The 27343-nt window shown below is 33.5% G+C and overlaps 1 protein-coding gene and 1 long non-coding RNA gene across 5 annotated transcripts in view; one reads left to right on the top strand and one right to left on the bottom strand.

Moving 5' to 3' along the window:
* LOC146999152 (uncharacterized) overlaps window positions 1-27343 on the top strand; it is a 102386-nt gene that overhangs the window by 19055 nt on the left and 55988 nt on the right. The gene's annotated exons all lie outside the window — the stretch shown is intronic.
* The window catches only part of LOC118201820 (uncharacterized), a 65565-nt gene that overhangs the window by 31431 nt on the left and 6791 nt on the right, over window positions 1-27343 (bottom strand). Inside the window, exon 2 of one of the 4 annotated variants that reach the window (XM_085817845.1) lies at window positions 26335-26528. The exons of 1 other annotated variant lie outside the window; for it this stretch is intronic. The gene's annotated coding sequence lies outside the window, so the exon portion shown is untranslated. The remainder of the gene's footprint in view (window positions 1-26334; window positions 26529-27343) is intronic. 2 more of the 4 variants (XM_085817849.1, XM_085817847.1) reach the window with 2 other exon arrangements.

Here is a 27343-nt window from a genome sequence, read left to right as displayed (position 1 = left end):
CTCCCGCCTTCTTAGCATACCTTCGTGGTGTAATGGCTTGCACCCTAGGCGCGTATTCGAGAGGTCCAAGGTTCGAGTCCCGATGAGAGCACTGCCCATTTTCCATGTCTCTTGCTTTCAAAAAATACCTAATGTCTCTACAGTGGCTCCCGAACTAAAGAAGGTGATGGATGATGATTCTCCACCACCAGGATTTTGGGACTGAGTCCCCTAATCCCCAGTCGTTCTTTAGAAGGGGAAGTATAAAAGGTATTTCTCCCGCCTTCTTAGCATGCCTTCGTAGTGTAATGGTCAGTACGTTCGGCGCGTATTCGAGAGGTTCGAGATTCGAGTCCTGGCGAGGGGAGGCCCACCAGCGGCCAAGCGGTAAAGTCGCTGAACACTGGTAGTTCGGTCCGAGGTTCGAATCCCGCTAACGGGCTGGCTGCATGGGCGTTTCCGTGGTTTTCCTCATGTGTAACGTGTATACGAGCCAGTTTTCCTTAGAAAGTCCTCCACGAAGGCATCCCTTCCCTTAGGCAGATAGCCCTCGAGGCTTTGCCGTAATTAAATAACCTAGCCTAAGTCCTGGCGAGGGCACTGCTCATTTTTTATGTCTCCTGTTTCTAAATAACGTAATGTCTCTACAACTTTTTCAAACCTTATGATTTTTCATTTTTTCTCAATTACTATATTTTGCTTTTATCATATATATACACAGTGAAGCCTCGGATCATGATAAACTTAAATTCGGCTGACGAAACAAAAATTCGGCTGACGAATCTGAACAAAAATGCCTCGGATGGAGAACGTGGTCTGAGTTACAAACATTCAAGTTCATCTCATATGATTTGCCCCAGCGTTTTGAGCTGAGATAACCTATGCCCTATAATTAACACTAGGATCTTTTGAAAACATCATTCTAAAATTTTCCATTCCTTAAGTCTCAAAAAAAAAAAAAAAAAAAAAAAAAAAAAACCTTGACAACAAGGATTTTACCAGACAATTACTTCGACCTGGAGGAAATTACAGCCAGATTGGATTGCTGGCAGAGACTTTGAACATTTTGATATTCAGGACATTTTTTTTGTTATGTGTCTCTAGATGAAACCTAGAGCTAGGAAATTAAAAATAAAGACATGAAGTTACCAGCGAACAATAAAAATGTAAATAATAGGGAGACCGGAAAGTAATGTCGTTTCTGCGCATGTCGACAATAACATGCTAAGTTCAGAAGTGGAAGCAAATCCATGTCAAACACTCTTAACCAACCTTGGTCGACCATTCAAGAACATTTAAAGCAGAATTGAAAAATAAGCAAAGCAGGTCTTTGAGTGCCCCATAATCTGTCCGAAAAGAACAAAGCCAACCTATCCATCACATGCAACGTATTACTTCAACACGGTACCATACAGAACCGTTTTTTAATCTTTTGATTAGCGCAGAAAAAAAAAAAAAAAAAGTCTACTATGATAATTCAAAACTCAAAAGGCAGTTTTTAATAAGGGTTACAAAGGGTTTGCGTCCCGAAAAGGAGCTTCTGGGTGTTTGATGGATTATACGCGGAATTGTTCATTTTGAATTGCTGAAACCTGGAAAAACTGTTAATGTAGACCTTTATTGTGAGCAATTGGATCTAGTGAACCAATCTTTAATCGAAAAATATCCGGCGATTGTCAACGGAAATGGCGTTATTCTGCAACACGACAATGCAAGACCGCACTGTTCAAGACGAGCACTGGAAAAATATAAGGAATTGGGGTGGGAGGTAGTGCCTCACCCATCATATTCGCCCGATATCGCACCCTCGGATTTCCATTTATTCCGATCCCTACAACATTTTCTTAGCGACAAAAAATTTGAAAATTTGGATGATGTCCAAAATGCCATCTCGAGATATTTTACTCAAAAACCAATTGATTTTTATCGGTCTGGGTTTGAAATCGGCATACTAGATGGCAAAAGGTTGCTGATAACGAGGGTGATTATATTACTGATTAAAAATAAAAACTTGTTACAAATTTATTCGTTTGAATTTAATGTAAGAAAGCGATATTACTTTCCCGTCCCCCTATTAAAAAAGAAATCCATAACTTCAAACGCAGCAAAAAAAGAAGATTGTGGAAGTCTTCAGAATAAGAGGAAGAAAAAAAACAGAGACTTAGTAAGTCTCCATCAGAGTCGAGTGGAGCTTAGAAACGAAGAAAATATAAAAGAGATACTCCTTAAAGAGAGTTACAGATGTCTAATATAGGACACATATTTTTATAGAAGACAAGTTCGCATCTTAACAAAAGTATCTTCCTCATCATTATTAACATGGCTTCTCATTTGTGCTCTCTTGTTTACACAGGTAGAGTAAAATTAATTAAATTTTGCTTATTTGTTCTGCTAAGTGTTGAGTTTATCTTTTTTATATTTAATGATTTCCAAACATTACACAATTTATTGTTGCTTAGTTTAAAAAAAAAGCAATCAACTACGGTCCAGGAAGAAATTGTTTCGGCATACGAACATTTCGATTGACTACTGGTCTTCAGGAACTAAGTAAGTTCGTGAACCGAGTTTTCACTGTAGTATAATTTATAAAAAAAGTATTATATATGCTGAGCGTATTATATATGCTGAGCAATGTAGAGTGTAATGTATAAATAAAAACCTTATAAAAGAACAGCGTGCCTTGTGTAATACATGAAAGCGCTGTCCAATAAACTGGCAGTCTTCATCTAAATTTACAATGTTCAATACGTAGTCTGAATTTTATTGGTTTTTAAATGTAAATTTCAGTTAAAAACTTCATAATATAATTTTTATTTGGTCAGATACTAATAATTTATGTTATTGCTTCTTTTATGAAGTAATCTTTTCCCGAAACGTTAATGTCAATCTTCAGCCGCAAAAGTTTTCATGAAAATGTAATGTAAATTCCAGGCAATATGATTTCCTTTAAGTTCTTCCTTTTGTTCCCGCGGAAAATTTACTGCCTCATATATGATCTATGAAGTTTATTCCAGGAATTTTGAATAAGCAGAATATCTATGATATAATGCGATGTGTCATCAATAAAGCTTTATGTTGTCACTCTGCAATGCGTAAGATATTTACTTTTTAAATTCAAAACTTAGCAAAATAAAAGAAGTGTGTTACCCGAATTAAAATATTTTATCTTCTACGAGACACTGTTCTGTCGATCAACAAATGGTAAGATATTTAATTTTACTTTCAAATTTATTTTATTATTAATGAACAAACTAAGAAATTTAAAATCCAATAACACACATACATTTTAGTTATCAATAATTATTAATTGGACCGTTGAAATGACACTAGCTGGATTAATTAATGACATTTATCGATCTATATATGTACGTATATAACGTATATACATGTACACAAAGAAGAAAATCTGTTTGCTTGCGTGTGCGGTGTGGATGTGTAATTCTTTCAAATTAAATACTTCTATTCTGATATTGATGAGAGTTTGCACACTTAACCTTCAAAGTTAAAGGAAAGAAAGAACGTTGCGCTCGTGTAATCCATGTTCCACTTATTGTGTTATAAGGTATTTCTCCCGCCTTCTTAGTATTCCTTCTTAGTAGTGGTCTGCACGCTGGGCGCATATTCCAGAGGTCCGTGGTTCGATTCCCGACGATGACGTTGCTCATTTTTCACATCTCCTGCTTCCAAAAAATCCTATTATCTCTACAGTAGCGCCCGAACTAAAAAAGATGGTGCATGACGATTCTCCACAACCAGGATTTGGCGAATGGGTCCCCTAATCCCCAGTCACCTTTTAAAAGGGAGAGTATATAAGGTATTTCTCCCCGCCTTATTAACATGTCTTCGTGGCGTGTGGTCAGCACACTTGATGCGTATTCGAGAGGTCCGTGGTTCGAGTCCCAGCGAGTGCACTGCTCATTTTTCACGTTTTCCGTATCAAAAATACCTAATGTCTTTACAGTGACGCCGGAACTAAAAGGGTCGTGGATGATGATTCTCCACACTCAGCATTTGGCGACTGAGCCCCCTAAAAATCCAAGTCGCCCTTTAAAAGGGGGAATATATAAGGTATTTATCCCCCTTCTTAGCATGCCTTCGTCGTGTAGTGCACGCTGTGCGCGTATTCTATAGGTCAGTGGTTCGATTCTCGGCGAGGGCGTTGCTCATTTTACATCTCTCCTGTTTCCGAAAAATACCTAATTTCTCTACAGCGTTTTCACCATCAGTTCTTACTAAAACCTTTAAATGGGCCTATGTTTATTTACTCTTTAAAGCAGAGCAGAATCTTTAAAGCAAAAGTGGGTTCTGAATTAGTTTTTCGAGAATATTTCGGAAGCAGTGAATAAAAGGCTAAAGTGATGATTTTCCGAAAACTCATTTCCAAAAACAGTCTTATTCCAGCTTGGTAAAATTTTTCAGTACTTTGGACCAAAATGAGAGAAAATTCACTGTCTACCTGAAATTTCGAGAAAGCTATCTCCTCCCCCATTCTCTGTAAAAAGCCTTTTAACTCTGCGTGAAGTCTGGGCTCTTCAGCTAGTTTAAATTTTACACGTTATAAAAATTGTTTTTTAATTCAAAGATATGTGGTCTTCCTTTACAAGTAAAAAAAATTAATTGTATAGTGCGACCTTTCCTATTTTAGTATTATGTCTGTGTAAATATTTATTTCGACCTCTGTCGTCGATCTAAGTACGTGGTAGTTCGGTCTATGTTCGAAGTTTTACGCAATTTTGATAAATAGCATTCGATTAATAGTGCAGGCATGTACATTCATATTTCCGTATTCATATAACCATTCGTCAGTTTCAGAGAACGAAAAATAACTTCTCACGAAATTCCGGGAGGAAAATTACTGTTTAATTCAGAAACCTTAACTGTCTGAAACAGAAACTGTATGGTTGCTATGTGAATGTAGAAAACGACAAGAACAGTATTGATTTACATGGATGGGAATATGGAATGTCATATACGAAAGGTATTTTGGAACTCAAAATGCATTCGAAAATGAAACTGAAGTTACCTGCGAGCACAAGAATGATTTACGGAATTCTTTTAATATCCCATTATTATTTTACCAGTTGTGTCATTGACAGTTACCATTTAAACAAAATGTTTTTTAATTTGTTTTAATTAATTAATTAAGTTTCATAGCTTAATTTTAATAAAAGAGATATTCACTTTTAACCTAAACGAAAATTGAATCAATAATAATTATAAGAAAAACAATAAAACTATGAGAAAAATGATTCATTTTAAATTAAATATCATAACCCTTCCGCTATACAATATTTACAATTTTCAGTATCAAAACTGCTTTTATCGCATACATACAGCAATTTTCACTTATCACTCAATATTTCAGTGCCTGAGTGTCACAGAACTTGGATATTCTATTACGTTAATCCAATTTAGTTATTAATTTAGTGGTTTCATTACTACGTTTCCTTATTTACACGCGCGTGTATCTAAGCTGATTATACTGTAACGTTTATGATTCTTAGCGAGTTTAAACTAACTAGACGTCAGTAAACTCTGTGAATTACAATTGAGTCTTAAATACAACAAAGCCCAGAGAAAGGGTATAAAGGACCCTTTATTAACTTAATATTCACAGATGGCACCGACACAATGTTTACGAAGGCCAACACTTTTGGCTCAACTCAAAAGGTTACAAATAACTTATAACGGAAGTAAATTAGTCTAACGGTTTTTCACAGGTCACTTAACGCTTAGACAAGCTCTGACTTGTAAGAGTCGGCGTAAACAAGCCGGAGAGCTAAAAGCACTCAACGCCACAGAAATCTAATCGCTAGTATATCAACGATATCAACGTGGCCTTCAGGCACGCAAAGCACGCTCTCTCTGTTTCTCTTTAAATTCTCCTTCCAAAACCTTCCTTTAACTACTAATTTCTTTCTACCTCATTAGAATATATGCGCGCTACCTCATTTACATTCTAGCAAGAAAGCGTGGGTTGAAAGCGAGAATAATAGGAAACTTACTTCAAAATTAAATTAACTGTTAAATGATTTAAATAAATCCCGCAACACTAATGAGATAGTTTTTAAGCAAAGATCCAAAACTTTTGCCTCTATATCCGTGTTATAAAAGCCATTAAATATTAGTGTTGAAAGAGTTGTCTTTATGTTAATATTCAAGCGTTTGCTCTTCGAAGAATTGGAAAGAGAATTTATTGGAATTAATTTATTGATTTACAGAAACAGAATTTATTGGAATTAATTTATTGATTTACAGAAACAGAATTTATTGGAATTAATTTATTGATTTACAGAAACAGAATTTATTGGAAAAGAACTTTCAAGCAAAAGATTCACTAATGCATGAGGTGCAAATAAAAACCAAATTCTTAAGTTTTTTTCGATAATGTTCGTTGCTGTGACAGAATTGCATACACCAAAAATGAAACATTTAAGGAAACCTTTCGATTTCAGTTTTGCAAAAGCTTCAGCAACGCGTAACATACTCATACTGAACACAGAAATAGTAACTTCTTACAGCGCTTCACTGCAAAACCATACGCTAGGAATACTAAGTTTTTTCATTTAAAGTTTAATGCTTATGCTAACAAAATCGGGAAAAAAAATCTTGTGTTGAAAAAAATGATGACTAAATCATGTCTGCTCAAGATGATTTTTAATTTCTTAAAGTCGTCGGTCTCCCTTTCATCATAAAACAAAGTCACCGGCTTTTACTAAGCTGGAAAAAAAAAAAACATACTTTCCCCTCAATAATGTGGCTTTCGTAAGTAACTTTCTGCAATCTACTAGCTCTACAGGGTGGTGGAATTTATTTCAGATGGTCTGCAACAAATACATTCTCAAGAGAGAAAAAAAAGGTTATGTACTACCTGCAAATATATTCATTACAGTTTTATTCCTTAATACAGCTAAAGCCTTTGGCCAAGTGCTGTCATACATAGATTCATCACGCTGGAGTTTTCAGTGGGAGTTACATTATAAGATCATACCCTACAGGTAGACACATTGTTATTCTTCACTCAGATATTTTATCTGCATGCCGTTGTTCGACAAGGTTTTTTTTTCCTATCGACACATTTTTTTCTGTTATTATGTGAATGATATTCCACGACATTATATGAACAATGTATGCAGAAGAAATAACAGTTCCTTGTGTAAATTTCGTATAAGTCTTTTGCATAAGTGCAATCCTTTCCAGATCCTCCGTATTATACATGCATTAGAAAACTGGATACACAGAGATGAAAACTAATGCTGAAAAAGCCATTTTTGGTAGAAAAAGACAATCTTACTTTTGCACTTTTCCTCAACATCGCTCCTGGTTAAGAAATGTACTAAGCGTGGAGCTATCCTTAACCCTATTTTTAAATGGGTCTTTGTAGATGACGCATATTATTTTAAAGTTTCAAGAGTATAAAATGCAACACTTGTCCTTATTTGCTTGAAACTGACTTCGTTCACTCGATAATAAATTACGTGAGTAAGTATCCCCCTCTTTCTCCGCTTTAAACTTCTTTACTCTTCTGGCTTTGTCTTGGTTAAATATTTTTAGATATTCTTCGATTTGCCACCTACCCAGGTAATGATTAGCAGATTAACATTGTATTAGCCGCTGGTCAATATCTAATTGAAAACCAAGAAAAGGACAGCTATTTGTCGAAGACATTAATAATGCTCACCTCTAAAATCATATTGTGGCTTATTTTCAGTTACCGCGGTCTTATTTGAGTATTTATCTGTACAGAATGAGATTTTGTCTCTCCTGGAGTTTGTTTTACCTATTTGTATATTACATAATATTATATATAAATATATTATATTACAAGTAAGTAATATTATAGAAATAATTAATATTAAAAACTTTCGGGTTACTCAAAATCTTACATGTCGAGAAATCTCAAGCTCTCCGTAGTAACGTTCGAACAGGTAACAACAAAATTGACTCATAACTGAAAATTTAATTTTCGTTTTTTGTGTTATAGTCTTGCTCACACACAAATTTCAGCATGCTCTCAATATCCGAAGAGTTCAGTCAAAATTTACTATTATGATCACTATGTTCAGTAGAATCGTATGCGTTATCAGCAAGCATATGGTTTCTGCAGTGATTGTAATTATGCATACTGTTGTTGTTTGCAAATATTTCAATAAGTTATTATTACCTCCAGTATGGCTGGGAAGTATTCATTCTTAAATCGCATAATTTGCAATCGAAATTTAAGCAGAAAGGACATTATACTTTTTAAATTATAAACTCCATATAAATGGTTGGCAACCGCAGACTCTAATTATTATTATGAATAAGAGCTTAAGTTAATTCGAATTTAAGATTAATAATGCTTGGTAAGTTAAAAGGGAAATCACGAGACTACTTTCTAATGACCAGAAATAAAATAGTTTCTTCGACTTGCAAAACTGAAAGCAGAAAAAAAAAAGTTCGAAAATAAATGCGGCCGGAAACTGGAACTGGTAACGCTTATCTGCACGAAAGGCTTTAGAAAGATTCTGCAACCTAGGAATTTACGCAGAACACGTATTTTTCACACACCATAGTTCAGTAAATTTAGATTAAGAAGCATTTTTGTGCTTAGCTTCAGGAAAAAGATGGTACAAAATTAAAATAGCAGAATTAGCTCTTAATTTGAAGTTAACACATAAGTTGAACCATATTTTTCCAGAAGATTAATTAATCAAACATTTTGATTTTTATTGATAACCAAATATAGCAAAGCAATAAAAGCAACGATAACCAAATATAATTCAAATTTAGTATCACTTTAAGGAAGGAAAATAAAAATGTTGTAAGTATGTATATTTTCGAAGGTAAATGCGCAGAGCTCATAAAATAAAGGAACCCTAACTTCAAAATGTATTTTATTACATTCTCTCTTATTCATTTCTACATATCTTGTATGTAAGTCAAAAAATAAGTTGCACTTAGCTCGTCTGAAAAATATATTTTTTTCCCTATAAATGTTTTTCATGAACGTGCCGGCAATGTCCAAAATTCTCTGAGAAAGATGGCAGTTAAGAGATAGGCCATTATCAGTGGGGAATACATCCTGTCATTTTGAAATGACGTCAGCTTGGAAGTGCGCTTCATGACTTGAGAACATGTATCATAAAAGACTGCCTTCATTGAGATCCATCACCATTTGTCATTTGTCATTTGTCTGAAGTGGTCAGTGATTGTACAATTTCTCTGTAGGTGATGATAAAATTGTGCGAGTTAATCGAGAATTCTCTAACGGATATTGTGATCGATTATATTATAATTGATTCAACAAAATAGGCGAATAACGGTGAACAAAACTGCAGCAAAATCGGATATTCGCACGGAACGGAAGCGTGCACATGTTATCATAAAACATCTGAACTTTTGCAAATTGTGTACTGGATGGGTGTTTCTTGCCTTGACAGACTAACACAAGAAGCTATATTTCCAAATATCTCTTGTAATTTTAGTTAATTATGCAAAAGAAGAAAATGATCAATTGGACGAATCGTGACCGGAAATGAATATTATTTTTCAGAGGAAGGGAAACAGAAACTTCTATGCACCTGAGCTTTTATGAATTTGAGACGATGTAATTTCGATGGGAATTTGAAATTGTGTCGTAAGAATGGTTATCGAAAGTTCGGACAAATTCTTCTGACAAAGCACAAATAAACTCATTCCACGTTGCGATAAATATTTGAACATACTTGGTGATGTAGAAAAGGAGTTTACTAAAATACATTCATGTAAATAAAATAGTGTAATAATATATGTTTTACGTTTTGTTTCCTTTAGGAAAGTATTAAATAACATTTTGACTAACCATCGTACTTCTGCTTGTTAATTAAGATACTTTGCGATATTTCTCAGATTCTTCTGTAAGTGTTCGATGATATAAGTGCCGGTAATAGTATTACTTAATTCTACAAGTTGCAAAGAAATGCTCAGCGGCTTATATTGGAAGCCAATTGTCCTAAAATCATAGGTTACTTTCCTGAACATCGCATAAGCAATATAATATTATATATATAAACAGAGCTTTACACAGTTTTTAGATTATTAATATGTACTCTCTTTTAACTAGTCTCCTTCCATTTAAACAGAGAGAAAAATAATGACAGGTTAATTAAAAAATACTTAAAAATAGGAAGGATTAGTCCATATAGGGAGATCTGGGTGGTAATCAATTGTTCGCTTGTATGTAATCTGCTTTATGATTATTATTGTCAATATTTTAAGAATTTAAAGAACGTCCTTATGCCATTGAGAATGTAAAGTCATTTGGTTTATGCACGTTACGCGAAACGTTTATAGAGTCATTAGGTTATATCGAAGCAAGAACAAGAAAAATGTTCAGTACCGTCGTCGGGATTTGAACACTGAACCTTCTGATTGCTAGCCGGACGTGCTATCCAGTTAGACCACAAAGGAATGAAGAAAGAAGAGAGAAAATACCTTATATAATGAAACTGTGAAATTATGTTAATTAATCAGTGATTATGATTTTGATCTTTACTTTAACTTCTTGTTTTCACATTCCGCACCAGGATGCAGATTGGACTTTAAAGAGAGAGATAGAGCTTTTGGCACTCCCGTAGCGTTGTTAGATTCTATCAACTGTACGTAAATGTAATTATCTTGGCTTTTGCATTCTCTTGCAGCCCACTGCTTCAAACTTATTCGCCGATAAAGTTAGTTGAGCAAGCTTTTACATTATTTATTTGACTATGCAGTCTTAGACCACTTTTATCGACGTTTAAGTAACTGTTATTGAATAATTTACATCGCCATCGCCAGAAGTAGTGGTTTATTTGTAGCCCAAGTTATGCTATTTTGTTACAGTTTAATAAAAAGATTTCTTTAACTTTCGCAAGTTTCTGTGACCTCATTTTCAGATATAGCGATAACTCTCTACTTGTCTAGTAAGGTTGTAAGACTCAAAGTAACAGCTCATACACAACCTTACAAATTCATTTCTCAATCTAGAGTTTTCTAACTTCATATGTATAATTTTTACTATATGGTATTCATATATGTATTCTCTGAATACCATATAATAATGCATAAAACTATACAAGTTTCTTATAAAAACCACAAGAAAACTAGAGTAGATAATAACTTAGATTAATTTACTTTAAAAGACATGCAAAATTTTAAGATACATTTAGTTTAAGCCATAGAAAATGTTTCAGATAAATTTAGTTTAAAAGCCATAGAAAATGTTTACAGTTTTTTCTCTAGTTGAGTAGTAAAATTCCATGTTTTCATCGTTGCTTACTTGGAGAATATCTAAGAGATAGTTTATTTTTATTCAAGTCTATTGTAGCAAGTCAAGTGTTAAACAAAAAAATGTTATAAAATAGTCATGGTATACCCCTAAGATTGTGCATAAAGCTCAACGGCACTGGAACTTGACTTAAAGAGATAGTTTGCTGAAATTAGATAGTTTTTCGAGTACCTGGACAATTCGTTCAATTCCTGAAACACCGCTGTTTTTAAATTCTGGAGAGTTCTGGAAAATGGAGACGATTTGCTTTTGCTCTCTCAACAGTGTCTTAGGCTCATTTGATAATGTAATCGTGCCCAGATGTCTGACTAGTCATGCCGTTAATACGCTCATTTTCAGAAACTTATACATCAGATTAGTCTTATGTGAACGAATATTATCGTCTGTAAAATGAAATGAGACCCCCAACTGCTGGGAGTAGCATTTATAAAGCTTCTATCAGAGATATGGAAGATATGTGTGTCTATCCAGCATAACGCTTGTCTAGGCCGTGAAATCCTTGCTTCCTTACTGGTTGCTTTCTGGATTACTAAATGACAAGCCATGAGTTCTTGGTTTCATTTAGATAAAAGTATGTCAAGAATCAGTGGTTAGGCTGAATCAAGAGAAAGGTTCTCTACTGATTGATTTGTCCGTATTCATGTTCTCTGTCTCATGCTAAATGAAGTTTCTGGTTAAACATAGCATAACAGGTCTTCTTGAAAACAAATCTCTTTCATGCCATATTAGGGAAATAGTAACTCCTAAAAACCTCTGCATCTTTTTGGTCGCATGGATGTCACATGAGCGACGAAAAGCTGTTGCACTGCTCTTACGCATCGATGTAATGGATTCATCTTCATTGGTCGTCGGGACTCCTGAATGGTATTACTCAGTCTTTTTCTCTAAGGATCCCGTATCTTTAAGCTTTATCTGTCCCTTACGCACGACGCTGAGAATTATATTCTGCATTTAAGACCATTCTGCTTCCAGTCTCCAGACGATTCTTCACTTCTTAGAATACAAACATTAGTGATTATTTACTTTAACTATCTGCTTTAAAGTTTAATTAAATATTCAATTAAATTAAACTTAAATAAATAAAAAAAAAAGATGGTTAATAAATGAAAAAAAAAACAAAAAACACTGAGGTCGTGGAGAAGTATGAGCGAAACTAAGTTTGGAAAATGCCACGTGAGCTTTTTTGCTAAATGATCCGCCACATGCACGTGTACACTTGCGCTTACGGTATTTAAGATTTGCTGCTTTTGTTTGAAAACATAATTTTTTAGAAGTTTTTTTATTGAGTACTTTGAGGAAATGGACAAAGTATGTAAATTCTTTTAATTGTGAACACCACTGCAAAAATGATGTGCAGGTCACAGCGGGACAGTAGCATCTCAATAAGCTGAGATGATCATAATGGATCTGCTTAATGGATTGTGATACACTACCTCAGAATATCATTCTGAACAAGAGAAAGATGAAAGAATACTTTAGATAATTTATTAAGCATTTTAGAAACTTTTTAAAATCTAAACTTCTCATAAAACCAAAAGCAGACGTGTAAAAATGATGAATAGTCTTTAATTTCAAATTGAAGATTAAGATTTAGATTGAACTGAACTAAAAAACTATGAAAGTGTGAGCATACAGAGTGCATGTAAACCTTTTTAATAGACACAAATTCATGCTATTTCCCAAAATAATGGTGTTTTCAATATTTCTAATATTTTTTTATGATATTTCGTAATTCTGGGTCGAGTTTGAGAAAGGATTAAAATTATTTCACTAGTAATCTTTAGAAAACTATATCCTGCATAACGAGCGATTAGCATAACGATCGCCATAGCGGAGCAAGTGTCTCTCATTTTACAAGGAAATACTGTATATTCAAATTTCGGAATAAGTTTAAATATTTACTTTTCCATTCAACTTACATAAGTTTAAATATTTACTTTTTCATGCAACTTATACGAGTTTAAATATTTACTTTTCCATGCAAAGTATATATTACATATGGTTTACATAAGAATAACGTTTGTTCAGTTAAACAATGAAACATTTTATCATGAGAATGTACTTTGGAAGATAACCATCATATTTTACGAAATGTAATTTTTTTATTAATCTGACGGAAGGAATTTAGCTGTAACGTTATGCCATAAAGTCGCAGATTGTAAAGGTACAGCCTACGTTTCAGTTTTAGATGAAATTTAGAATGCATTACATTTCACTTTCTTTTTAATTTATTTTATTAACAGCAGAGGTGCCTTTAGTTTCGAAACTCCCTTTTGTGTCCAAATCACTTTTTAAATTATTGCCACGAAATCTTATCGACAGCAAACAGCAAAAAATATGAGCATTGAGGAAAATGTGTTTATGTACAAAATCAAAGCAAAGTGCTTCTTTGTAGCAATACAGTACTCACAATAAATATTCAAAATTGCGACAACCAGCAGTAATACATGCTTGGTAACGTCGCAAAAGGGATTCACGAGCATTTTGAAAAACGACAGGCATTTCGCGCACGCTTGCAGCCGCAATGGATAGTCGTGCAATGAGGTCCTCTAGTGAGTCAACGGAAGTCTCGTAAATGATGCTCTTCAGATGGCCCCATAAAAAAATTCAAGCTGGATAAATCTGGCGAACGGGTTTGCCATCGAACGAGTCCACCACGGCCAATCCATCAGACCGGAAATGTCCCATCCAAGTAACTGCGGATTCGCACGTGGTTATGGGATGGTGCACAATCATGCTGGAACCACATGCGACCTCGAATGACAGCCGGAACATCCTGCATCAATTCCGGTAGCACCTCTTGCAGAAAAATATGATAACATAAGCCATTTGTAATGTGCAAGTAAGAGGTATGGGCCTCTGAGGTAGTCTTTAACAATACCCGACCACACATTCACGGAGAAGCGGGTTTGAAGTGCATGTGAACGTGTGTCGTGTGGATTATGAGTTGCCCACACGTGCATGTTCTGGCTATTGAAGATGCCGTCCTGTGAGAAAGTTGCCTCGTCCGTGAATAGCGCATCCGATGGGAAATCCGCCTGCGCCGCACACTCCTGCAAGAATCAATGATAGAAATGAACTCAAAAAGAGTAATCTGCCTCTTGCAAGGTTTGGACTCTCTGCAAATGGTATGGGTGCAAACCATTTTCATGCAATACTCTCCAAAGGATGGAATGACTCAGCCTGCAGACGACGTGCAATAGTTCTTGTATTTGTTTGAGGTGATTCATGCACAATGTTCAAGATGGATTCTTCAATGCGAGGTTGTCATGTACTTCTTCTTCCACTCCTAGTGTCAGAGGTGGCTTCAAATGACCTGTTTTCACACAGAGACCGTTGCAAGATCTCGAACATTGTGTGCTTCGGCATACGCCTGTTCGGAAACCGTTCCTGGTACAACCGTAGCGCTGCTTCGCCGTTCCCATTAGCAGCACCATATATGAGATACACCTTAGCTTTTTCCCGTGCGTAAACTCACCCATGACGCTCGACATCAGAATTGCGAATGATGCTCTGATGCATCGGATCGTGGTTTGTCCGACTCACTACCGCCCTTTACCGTTGCATTGCCAGCCAATCACAGCTGTAGTTCCTATTACTGTTAGTGTTCCCTTTTTTGAACATTTATTGTGAATACTTTATTGCTGCAAAGAAGCACTTTGCGATGATTTTGTACATAAACACATTTTCCTCTTATGTCGTTTTTTTGCGTTCCTGCCTTAACCCGCCACTTTAGACGCTACATTCCTATACAAAAAATGCATGTTCTAGTACGCTCCACCACCCGTCCAAGTTTGTGCCATGATCTATGAAACACTCTGTAGAATACTCGTATAATGCGTCCAGGGGATATTATGGTTTTCATTTACTGATATTCTCCCCCAAAGAAATTTTTGACGCTCTACCAAATGTAAGATATTTCAGTTATCTTCCAAACTGTAAAAGTGCAATAATCATCGACGAAGTGGATGATTGCGAAAGTACATTTATCGATATCATTTATCATTACATATATCATATAATTCATCATATCATTTATTCATTAATATTGTTACAAACTTTTTATTTAGATAGCTAATGTTAGTAGAATTATAATTGTTTTATTTCCCTGTGCAGTGCAGCGGGAGACGAGTTTTAAGAGAGAGCTAAGACGAAAAAGTAAAAATACAGGATCACGTGAATTTAACATTGAATAAGTTTATCTCGGTAATTTATATTTAATTTGAATAAATGTAATTGACTACTATGTTAACTGTAACCGTAATTCTACTCTTTTGATTTCCAGAAATCTCGAGAAATTACTAGAATATCTCGCGACCGATTTAAAGCTATAAAAAACCAGAGAGAGAACATCTCATCTCAGTTGTTTAGTTAGCTACTGTTGTTATTGTTGATCGGATTAGCTTTCTCTGCGCTGTAGATTGTATTTAACGTTTTAGTAGTTCGAAGTATACCTACTGATTATTACTACGTGGTATTTTGAACACTTGTACGAATATCTCTGCGAAAAATTCCAACATTCTGTTATATTTCTTTCGATAAGAATAAATTTTATCAACATTTTATCGGACTTGTGCATTCATTCTATTACGAACCCGTACGCCCTCAACAATACATATCAACAAAAGTTGCACTTTGTACTGCTAAAGTAATGAATTAAGTACATTTAAAACACGATTCAATATATTAGTCGTAAGTTATTTATTTTTGCTTATACTATAATTAGTTAAGACACAATAACACGCCGAATAAATACTAATTCAGAAGTCAAACAACAAAAAATCAGCGTTATATTTACAAAATTTTCACAGGATTAATTTTGTAAATATAACGCTGATTTTTGTTGTTTGATGGTAAAACCATCGAAACTAGTCCTGTAAAATTTCGTAAATATAACGCTGATTTTTGTTGTTTGACTTCTGAATTACTATAATTAGTATCAAATATAAAATTTAAGAATCATGACAAAAATTTGTCGTGATGTAAATATTGTAGCATTCTGTATCTTTACTTTATTCAGATGATAACCTTTTTTTAACTTTGTTCAAATGATATATTTTTGATTTTTTAATATTTTGATATGTATCTGTACACGTCCGTCTGTTTGTGTCATCCGCCGAAATGGCGGGAAATTGAGTGTCGAGAGAGGTACCTCCAGATTGCCATAATTCATTGAAAGTTATTTTTAGCATTTTGACCTTCGTATGACTTTAGTTAGCCGAGATATTATTTAAAAACTCTCAAAATGCAAATTTTCGCACTCATTTTTCGCAGTGGCAACAGTCTAGCGAATTGGAGACAAAAATCTGCTTTGGTAAAAGCAGATCATTGGTCATCAGGATGAAATAGGCATTTAACATTCAAAATATGCTTTTACCTATATTTGGAGTTTTTGTCCGAGGGCACTGGCGTTATTCACGCTGAAAATGCGAATCCATGGACGAGTGCCGCTATCTAGCGAGCAAAAGAGTCTTTAACTGAAAGCGAGAGATTTAAGCGCGAGCTTGGGCTGTTCTAGGAGAAACTCAGTCAGGATTTCCCCTAGAACTATTATTAGAACTATTAGTCAGAATTATTCCTGAGTTCCCCCTATTTCCAGATGGAGAACATATTTCTTGCAATATTTGGAGTACGTTATAATTTTACACTTGGAACTGTAACGAATTGAAGATGAAAACACACAAATCACTAAGTCCAAAACATATTTAGTCAGGTCTTGCAAAGTCTATAATCTGCGCTGTCGGGTGATGGTCGCCCACCCAAGTGCAGACCATGGAAATGCTGCTGAAAAAAAAAAAACTTCTTTAATTTGAGAAGTGTTGCCACTGCCCTCTTTCAAGTCGTAGAGTTTGCAAAAATTTGTAAGTTTTACAATATATAAAATAAAAATAGCATTGCCAAACATTAAGCCTATTAATATTATACAAGGTCATGTGTATGTGATCGTGGCAAAGCCTCGAGGGCTATCTGCCTAAAGGGAGGGATGCCTTCGTGGAGGACTTTCTAGAAAAACTGGCTCTTATACACGTCACACATCGGAAAAAACCACGAAAACGCCCATGCAGCCAGCCCGTTCGCGGGATTCGAACCTCAGACCGAACTACCAGTGTTAAGCGACTTTACCGCTTGGCCGCTGGTTAGGCTATATAAGGTCATGTTCTAACGCTGACGAAAGCACGTGATTGCATGTGGCTTCATTGTATGTCGAAAAGCTTTCGTTAATATCAACATTTTAAACAAATACCTGCTGTTTTATGTTTCAGATTAGTATAACTGACATAATATATTATTGCCACGTTAATTCTTTTATTGATATTGGGAAAAAGTAGCTATATTACACTAAATTTAAATAATGACGTCATACATATTAACTTGAAGTGTCATGTTTCCTGATTTGGCAACAAAAAGAAATTGTTTACGAATTGGTTGTTGCTTGGAAGGAATGAACTGGTTTCATTCATATTGAAATGTTTCTATACATTTGTTTTTCAGGTGTACACAGAGCTTAAAAATTTTACTTTGGCTGCAGTCCGTTAGTTTATTTACGTAATTTGACACAAAAAATATCAGGTTTAAGAAATATAAATTAAAAAAATTGAATATTGATTTTATTTAACAATATAGTTTTAACGTTTCTCAACATTAGGTATTGCATTTATTTATTCTCTCTGGATTGCAAGATGACATTTTCAGAACACAAGTTTTACATATTTTAGTGTAAAAAATTAAATTTTTAGCTAAAAATAGCTCTTTAGTTAAAAAACGCGGTTGGAATGGAGAATAAATATAATCATTTTTCATTTAAAAAGGCAAAACTTCTATTAATTCGCTTTGAAAAGAATTTTTTTTTCTTAACAGAAATTTATAATGTTGTAACTAATTAATAATGATTCATATCAATTGCGTTTAAGTTTTATTTAAAAAACCTGAATTAAATAAAAGTGGCATATAGCGTACATTCTCATAAGAAACGATTAAATTCAATTTTATAATGCAACAGACAATTTTTATTCTAAGATAGCTGTGTTACAATAAATCATTTTTATTATAACTTAACACCTTATTCAGAGCTATGGAATAAACGTTCCAAGAAATTCCAGACCAGTAAAACTTCATGTAAATATTAAAATTCCAGGAGAAACAAATGGGAACTGAAAGGATTTCTTCGGCCCCAAACTGAGTATCTACTCTGAATGCTCGGATTTTGGTAAACCATAATCACTTCATAAAGAATTCTTCCTTTAGAATATTCATCCTCAATAGGTGCATAGCTAGGGGGGCTCCCTTGTCATCTAATTATTCCGAAAAGTAAACCAATTTTAAAAACTTCTGAATTTTCAAAATCAAAAACAGTTTCATCCCAAATGAGAGAAAATATTTTAGTTTTGGTACAGATTCGACTGATCAGCGGATTAACCCGCCCTTGGGAAGTGAGGGAAGAGAGGGCATCTTTTTTTCAATCCACAAAGCTTAGTCACAGAAAATATTGTTTTAAATTTTGTACATAGCTCCCAAGTAGCACAGCAACGTCATAACGACGTTGCAATATGTCGTCTTTAACACGCTCGGATGCCCGCGAAACTCCACTGTTTTATAACCGTTGCAAAGACGTCTTTATTACGTCTTTGCAGATGAGGTTTTTGTCGCATAGACGTCGTTATCGCGTCTTTCGCAGGTGATATTTTGGTTGTGAAAGTATTGTATCATGACGTCTTAAAGACGCCTAATTGTTCGCAAAATTCCACCGTTTTGCAACAGTTGTGAAAATGTCGTTATTATATCCTTGTGTTACAGATTGATTTATGCAGAAAATTAAGCTTAGTAATTAATGTATTTTTCTTCTTTTTTAAAATTTTGTATTCCTTGTATTTATCTAAAGTTTAAATATTTTATCATTTCCTGAAAACCAGCAGATAATATAGTTTTGTCTCTTTAGACTAAATATGCATAATTAATAATAGCCTTAATTATTTTCAGTACTTTAAACTATAGTTTTTATATTTCTCTTTAGACTAAATATGCATAATTAGTAATAGCTTTAATTCTTTTCAGTACTTTAAACTATAGTTTTTAAATAACTTAAATTCTAAGTTACGATTATTTAAGATTTCATCATTTTTTCCCTTAAATGAGAGTAATTATGAAAGTGGTTATTATAAATATATAAGATTAATAGTAGGTTTTAAGTAAATAAAACTCAATTAGACATAAATAAAAGTAAAGATATACATATGCGGGTAAAAAAAGAGCGTTTTTGATAACAGCATTATCACATTTATTTCTGTTAAATCTCAGAGATATTGAAAATTGCCGTAAAATTGTCGTGATAAATTAGGAAGACTTTCTTAAGGTAACATAATCAGTATTTTACCTGAACTCAAGTATAAATAAATTTATTCTCGTTTCACAGTAAAAAATATAACCATTAACTTCTATATCTCCAAGATATGCAAACGAAAGACAGTATAAAGTAGTTAATAAATGTGATCAAAAATATACCTAAATCTAATAACTTCCCATATTCATATCTAAAATGAAATAATAACCTAAAATACAACATACATGACAGCACTATTAAAGAAAAAACATGAACTAGTAGTGTTTGAAAGTATAAATAGCAGAAGGAAGGTAACAGAACCAAAATTTCCAATTAATAAGAAAAATTTATGTTTAGTAAATAGTAAGCAATTAAAAGTGCAATAATTATGGATTGCAGTATTTACTAATAATGCCGATGTTTCTTAACACCATATCTTTCGATCATATGTTAAAGTATTTACTTATTTTTAGTTTCTACATTTTAGAATAGTTGTAGATTACAATGATTATTTCATGCAGTTTTTATAATCAGTAACTAACCTTTTTGTTACTGTACAGAAATAATTGAAATAATATATAGTATACGATGGTAAGCTAAGTACGTTAAAGTAAGCTCTTCTTTAAATAGCACACGATGAAACTTTTTGTTTCTATTCATTATGAATTTCTTTGTTATTACAAGCACATAAAAAGTAAGCGAAGAAAATAGAACATACTTAAATTTAATAAAAAATAAAACCTAATTTCCAACATTTATTTATTGAGATAATCTAATAAACATACATAACGGCAATATTTATTTACAAAAACGGGCCCACCAGCGGCCGAGCGGTAACGTCGCTGAACACCTGGTAGTTCGGTCCGAGGTTCGAATCCCGCGAACGGGCTGGCTGCGTGGGTGTTTTCGTGGTTTTCCCCATGTGTAACGTGTATACGAGCCAGTTTCCCTTAGAAAGCCCTCCACGAAGGCATCCCTCATCTTAGGCAGATAGCCCTCGAGGCTTTGCTATATTCACACACACACATATTTAAAAAAACGCGAATTACACAGTGTTTGGAAGAATAGATACTAAACAAAAAGTAATAAAACTGCAATTTGCAATCAATAAAAAATATTTAGTGTTTTTTAATATTACACAATTAAGTACCACATAATTATAGATTATAATATTTCATAGAAATGCTAATGTTTTCTTAACACTAGTTTTTCGATCATACATTTCATACACTGTTTAAAATCACTAACCTTTTCTGCATACGGTACAAAAGACAATATGCTATATAGAATGTGCATTATTATTAATTTTAATAATGAATTAATTGCTTATATTATACATATATCTAATTCATCTTCAGCAGTCATATTAAGTATTGGTACCACTCCAATAATTTCTTTGTATTATGAAAATAATGAACATACCATAACAGCTTGAATTATTGTTGCTTCTGTATTGATTGCATTTTCAGCAAAACAAGAAAGTGGCTTTCCTTTGTATGTTATTTTTGGTTTTATATCAATTAATTCTAAAAGAAAACTCTTCAATATGAACACAATAATCGATTAATATGAATGATATGCGATATAGCACTTAGGACGTTATAACCGAAGCACTAAGCTAATAAGGGTATGCAAATATTGCACCGCTGAAACCATAGTGATTGGAGACAGACACTATTTCTACAGAGACACTATTTCACGAACACTTTTAGTACTCACGCAACACTTTTTGGTGTCAGAAGTGGCATTCGAACTCATGTCCGCAGACGTTGACTACGAAAAGAAATGCATAGCGACAGCAGGAAGCTGTTCTTATGGTTTTAAATTTTTACCCATGTCTTCTCGTCTCTCTTTCTGAAGCTACCCACATATAACGTTAAGACCTCCTGGCAAGTGTATGAGACAAAATTTTCTATAGTGGCGGACGCGAGTAGATGGTATTCTGAAGACAAGGCCCGCCATCTCGCCGCTTCTCTGAGAGCAGACGCAGCGATTATTCCTCAAACTCTACCTAAAAACCTGAGATTAGATTTCGAAGCTTCGGGGAGTTAGAGCAGAGCTTTGGAAAGAAAAGTTTAAAAGACTATAGAAGTCTTCAGTTTCAATCTCGACAAAAAAAGCTCGCATAAATACTTTTATAAATCTTCACAGTATCACTGCAATCACTAGGGAAGCTTCAAACTACTAAGAATGCTAAGCACAATGCAATGCAAAGCGCAGCTAAGCCAGACATAGTACTCAGAATTCACGCTGAGCTAACAGCTAACACAATAATTGGAAACAGATGCTCTCTCTGGCTTTATATAGTTTTCACCCAGCCGCCGAGATATTTCTAGCAGTTTCAGCTTCTCGAAAGTACTGGAAGAAAAAATGAGGGTCGAATTACCGTTACAGCTAATATAGTGATCGATTACATTTATTCAATTACAATTCCTATTACGGTAATAGAGGGACCAGACCAATATGTCGCCAAACGGTTGCCAAGTTTATAGACTTTTGCCGATTTCTTGCAAAATTTAGCGATAACAATTAATCACCAAAACCCTTGCCGCCCCCGGTATCAGCGAGCACAAGTGTGCTCGCTGATCGTTTTGTATGTGCTCGATAGCCCGATTGGATAGTATAAACAAAAAATATTTTAAAAATAACCATTCACTTATATTTCTTAATTTTTAAAATATGGTAAGCATTTATAGTCATGAGAGATATCTTGCAAGACGTTATAAAATAATTGATTGCGCACTGATGAACTTTATAGCGAACATGGAATCTTATTGCTTCATTCCAATGTTAGATGGCTGAAGCAGGGAAAAGTACTTCAACGATTTGTAGAACTTCTTTCACCAGTAAAGCAGTTTTTGGAATCCAGAAACGAAAGTTATAAAGAATTGGACAATAATAATTGGTTATCCGATCTGTATTTTCTCACGGATATAAGAGCTAAACTGAACAAACTGAACGAAGATCTCCAGGGAAAAGAAAAAATCCTTTTTCAATTGACTGGGATTGTAACTGCTTTTCTGATAAAGTAAAATTTCTGGATAAATCAGATGAAAGAAAAAAATTTCACCAATTTTCAGAATTTATCAACCATATTAATAACCACAAGGCAATTGAAATAGATAAATACTTGGAAAACCTAAATGCACTGAAAAATAATTTTGAACTCTGCTTATCTGATTTCCATAAAGTTCAACCCATATTATTATTCATCTCAAAACCATTTGCCGAAATTAATATTTTAGATGTATCACATAAGATTGGAAATATGTTTAACAAAAATTTTTCTGTTTTGGAAATATGCTCGTGATAGGCCAAAATGTGCTCGCAATACGCAAAAATGTGCCCGCGAGAGGCCCAAAGGTTGGGCACCACAATTAAGTATTAGCCCCTGTATTCTTTTCCGGTATAGCTTCTCTCTCTAGATTTTCATGTTGCATTACACAGGAAAAAACACATCAATTCCACATATAATTGGACTAAAATTATTTATCTATGTACAAAATTCGCAACAATATATTCATGTTCATAATTCTTAGAGGTTTAGGAACTCTCTCTTTCCCCTTCATTATATTAAACATTTAGCATTGGAAAATTTTGCTTGATCACTCGCGAGTTAAGAGAAGCGAGAGCGGAATTATACTTGGCATAAGTTCTGCTTAGCTATTATTTGTTGCATTAAATCATATTTGGATTTCAGTTGTATTTTTCAACATAACAAACGTATAAAAAGTTCCTTTTTGATTAAAAAGTTAATAAATTTTAATTATTTTAGAACATTGAGTTTTATTTTATAATCAAAATTTTAAATAATTATCTTTGTCTTATTTACTTTCTGATAAATTTAATTACGTGTAATTTCTTCAAACTTTAGGAATTCATTTAAGCCTTCATTAATGATTTTTAAAATAGCTGCTTACTCCACACTGTTTTTTGTTCACGCAGGTTAAGAGATCATACAAGAAAGAGGTATAACACTTAAGTTAATGTATGTTTTATTTAAGCATTTTACACAGAGCATTAATTTGCAATTATAAAACAATTTTATTTTCATAGCTCAGCTTGATTAAAAGCAAGAACATATTTGTGTGTATGTGTTTGATGAGCGGCATTTAAATGCAAAGTAGTTAAAATAATGAACATTATTTCTTTTGTGCATTGTTTCTTGACTTAAAAAGAATTTCTGTTTAAAATGGGCTTGAAATCAAAGTGTGCTGTAAGCGCCTTTGATTTATATTTAGCTGGTTCAATATTAGGTAGGGTTTAGAACCCTGCCTAATATTGGACATATAGTCAAACCTTATGCCCTTTCTTAAAAATATTATTATGTCTTATTATGCAGTTCATGTTCTTACTGACATAACCAATAAAATATTCATAATATAAAAAAGAGCTAAAATATCATTTTAAATATAACCTCTCTATCAGAGAGAAATTTTTATTACTGCTAAAAACTTGTAAAAATATTCATATCAAATTTTTATCTGAATTTGTGCTAAAGTTCAGCGTTAAAACGTTCTGAAGCACATCAGTTTTATGTTATCCAAAGCTTTACCTTAGAAGAGCATTAATTATAAAGAAATTTTCATTTTCGAAGAACTCATATAAGTCTCTATTCTTTCTGTTATCGTAACGTATCGTAACGTTTGCAGAAAATGATATCTGTACTTTTAAGATCTAGTCCTCCTGCGAGACATCAACTCCCCTGTAATAATTTTGAAAGTAAAAAAATTCACATGGTCCTTTATAATTGTTCATTTTAAGATTTTTTTGAAGCAAAAGGAAGAAAATGGTAACAAAGAAATAACGCTTGTTTTCTGAGTAAAAGAATGTTAAATTGAAAGCAATAATCACTAATAAGAATCTGGACTTATTCGGTAATGATAGTTCTGGTGAAGTTGTGTTGGTTGGCGATAATAATGTACTCATTAACGGCTTTTTTCTCTCTATCTATATACATTCTATCATTTTGAAATAAATCGCAACTCTTTTACAAATTGCATTTCTGTCAACAATGTTTTACCTTAAAGTTTGAATATTTAAAAGGACGCTGAGAAGAGATTACCTTTTTTTGTGCCTCCTTTTGGTATTAATATGAATTTATATAAGCAGATATTTCTTTACGACACTTTTTAACTAATTCCTTTAACATTTTCTGTACTAAAATGATCTCATAAAGCTATGTACCTTTCATGGTTATATATATCATTTCCACTATAAAGTCTCAAATTTCAATTTGCTTTCAGCGCCTTATTGGAAAATCATCATACTATGCTAATAATCATAGTATGTGATTAAGTCTAGTATGTATGTTAAGTATGATGAGTAAGTGAAGAAAACAAAATTTCTTCAATAGTTGGTCTTTTTAATGACTATGATTAATTTAAATATGACAGGAATTATAGCGACAACGGATAAGATTTAATATTATTTGCATCAAGTTGTATCCAATATTGCTTAAAGTAGCGAATGTGGAGTGTATTATACTTTTTAAAATCCTGAAAATAAAACACAGAATTAATAAGCTATAATAACTTCTAATAGTGTACTTGAAATTTTATTTTAATTTTTAATGCTTCCCATTAGAAAATTTAAGCAATCTGTAATGAGTGTTGAATATTGTAACTTCATATCGATTGAAAAATGTTCCATGTTTTAATTATTAAAACATAGCAGAAGTCAGTTGTTACAAACTACTACTTCTCACCCTTGTGTGTTTTACATTATGAATTATTATTTCTCAAATTTCCCTCGCTCATGATAAAACTATTTTTAAAAAGTAATAAATATCTGAAAAATTGAAACAAGAAATATATACTATTTCGTATTTTTACCGAACGAAAGCTTTTAGCAGACCTATATAGTAATAAATACTGAGCTTAAGTAATAAAAATTAATGCGATACATTATTAATTATGTAATTTCAATTCATCATTTCTTTATTTGGTAAAATAATTATCAAAATTCAACTTTATGCCCCATAATACCAATTTTGTACTTCTGAAGAGAAATGCAACGCTTTGTATGTGTTGAAATAACTAAAATTAACCGAGAGGGAAAGAAATTACCCTCTGCTATGTAGAACATTCTAGAACTTTGCAAATGATTACTAGAAATGACCTAATAAATACATAATAATAGTTTTTTTTTTAAATTTAATTTTGAAAAAGATTGAAACACGGCTCAAATGTAGAAGCATTAAGCTAAGTTATATCGAAGGCAAGAAAGCCCAGAGTCGTCGAACTGGTGATCAAGATAGGTACATATCTGTGCAGAAAGCATTTACAGGCAGTGTAAAACACAAACGGCACTTGGAATCTCTTATACAAAGGAACTACAGAAGTTGTAAGGATCCTAAGTTTTACTAACGTTTATTTTATTTTAAATCTTTACTATCACTTCTTATTTTCTACTTCCGGCCAGAATTAAAAGCTTTAGCTTATTTATGCAAATTGTCTTGCTAACGCCAAGTACTTAAGTTGTGGCTTTTTGCCAAGAGAGAGAGGAAGGAGTTATTGGAAGCAAGCCGCTTGCCATTGTAGTTTTACGAGTTTTTGCTCTGTTGCTGGTTGCCTTCAAGGCCAGAGGTTTAGCCCTCTTGATAATTGCAGACGTATCGTAGTTTTAGCAGCTCGGCGTACTACATACGTACCTTTCTTTAAACACAGGCCAATCTTAGTGCTAGGCACTTGTATACTAATTCAAAGTTAATTTTAGTTAGAGTTTTAGTTAGTAGTTTTTATATTCTTACGTTCAGACCACAAGTGGTTGGTCTCTGTATCCCGAAGTTCGGAAATACCTGTAAAGATAGAAAATAAAGGGTTTCGTATACCCTTCCTGCGTGTGCTGTCTACTTCACACCTTCTTGAACATAGCTTGAGTAAGCTCCCTGTTCCTATTCAGGACCATTCATGTTCCCAAAGCAAATCAAGAGGAATACAAGTCCTGATAAAGTAACATACAAATATATACTGTAGAACAGATATCTGCTGAAAATACAGATGATAAGATATAAAATACAAATAACATAAAAAATATATACAAAAATTATTCATACAAATTTCATTAAATTCAGTTTGGGAATTTAAGAATTGAGGAGCCTGCAATATACATATTGATTACTGGGGAAGATACCAAAAATTTCTTCGAATATAGAGAATATAATAAATAATTTGTATACAGAGTTGGTAGTAGCCTGGATTTCAGGTAACGTGCTTGCTGTTTTATTTAAAATATTTCGAAGCGATATACCATTGAACAGTTACCAAGCACCTTAAAGAATTTGACAATATCAATATGTACACTAAGTTCAATTTCATCAGCATTTATCACTTTATTAACATCTTTAAAAATTAATAGCATGTTGTAAGCTAAAACAGTCCCCAGATGAGATAGTGGTTAGCTTTGTACTGAAGGATTCCTATTCGAATCCTCAGGGTAGGAGACCTTCTGGGTATTGCCCCTCAGAATTCCAAATTCGGACAGAAAAGCTTAACAGTAAGATATTAGGCACAGCAGTACCTCAATCATGTATGGTGCTACACAGGTAATAGCCTAAATTTTACCTGTACCTGTAAACTAAAGTATTTTTTAAATTCCTGAGAGTTATTTTTTTCAAATTTTATGGAATTTCCTTTAATGTTTATAAATAAAGTTTTAATTTTTGTACATCTTTATATATATAACCGGCTAAAGTGTGTGTCTCCGATAGTTTATTGTTGCCACTCGGAAAAATGAGCGCGAAAATTAACGTTTCCGCA

Source organism: Stegodyphus dumicola, chromosome 1 (assembly GCF_044657685.1).
Source record: "Stegodyphus dumicola isolate Sdum_Otavi_A_Nest chromosome 1, ASM4465768v1".
NCBI lineage: Eukaryota > Metazoa > Arthropoda > Arachnida > Araneae > Eresidae > Stegodyphus > Stegodyphus dumicola.
Note: the sequence above shows the minus strand (reverse complement) of the source record. Positions and strands in the feature narration are given on the sequence as shown.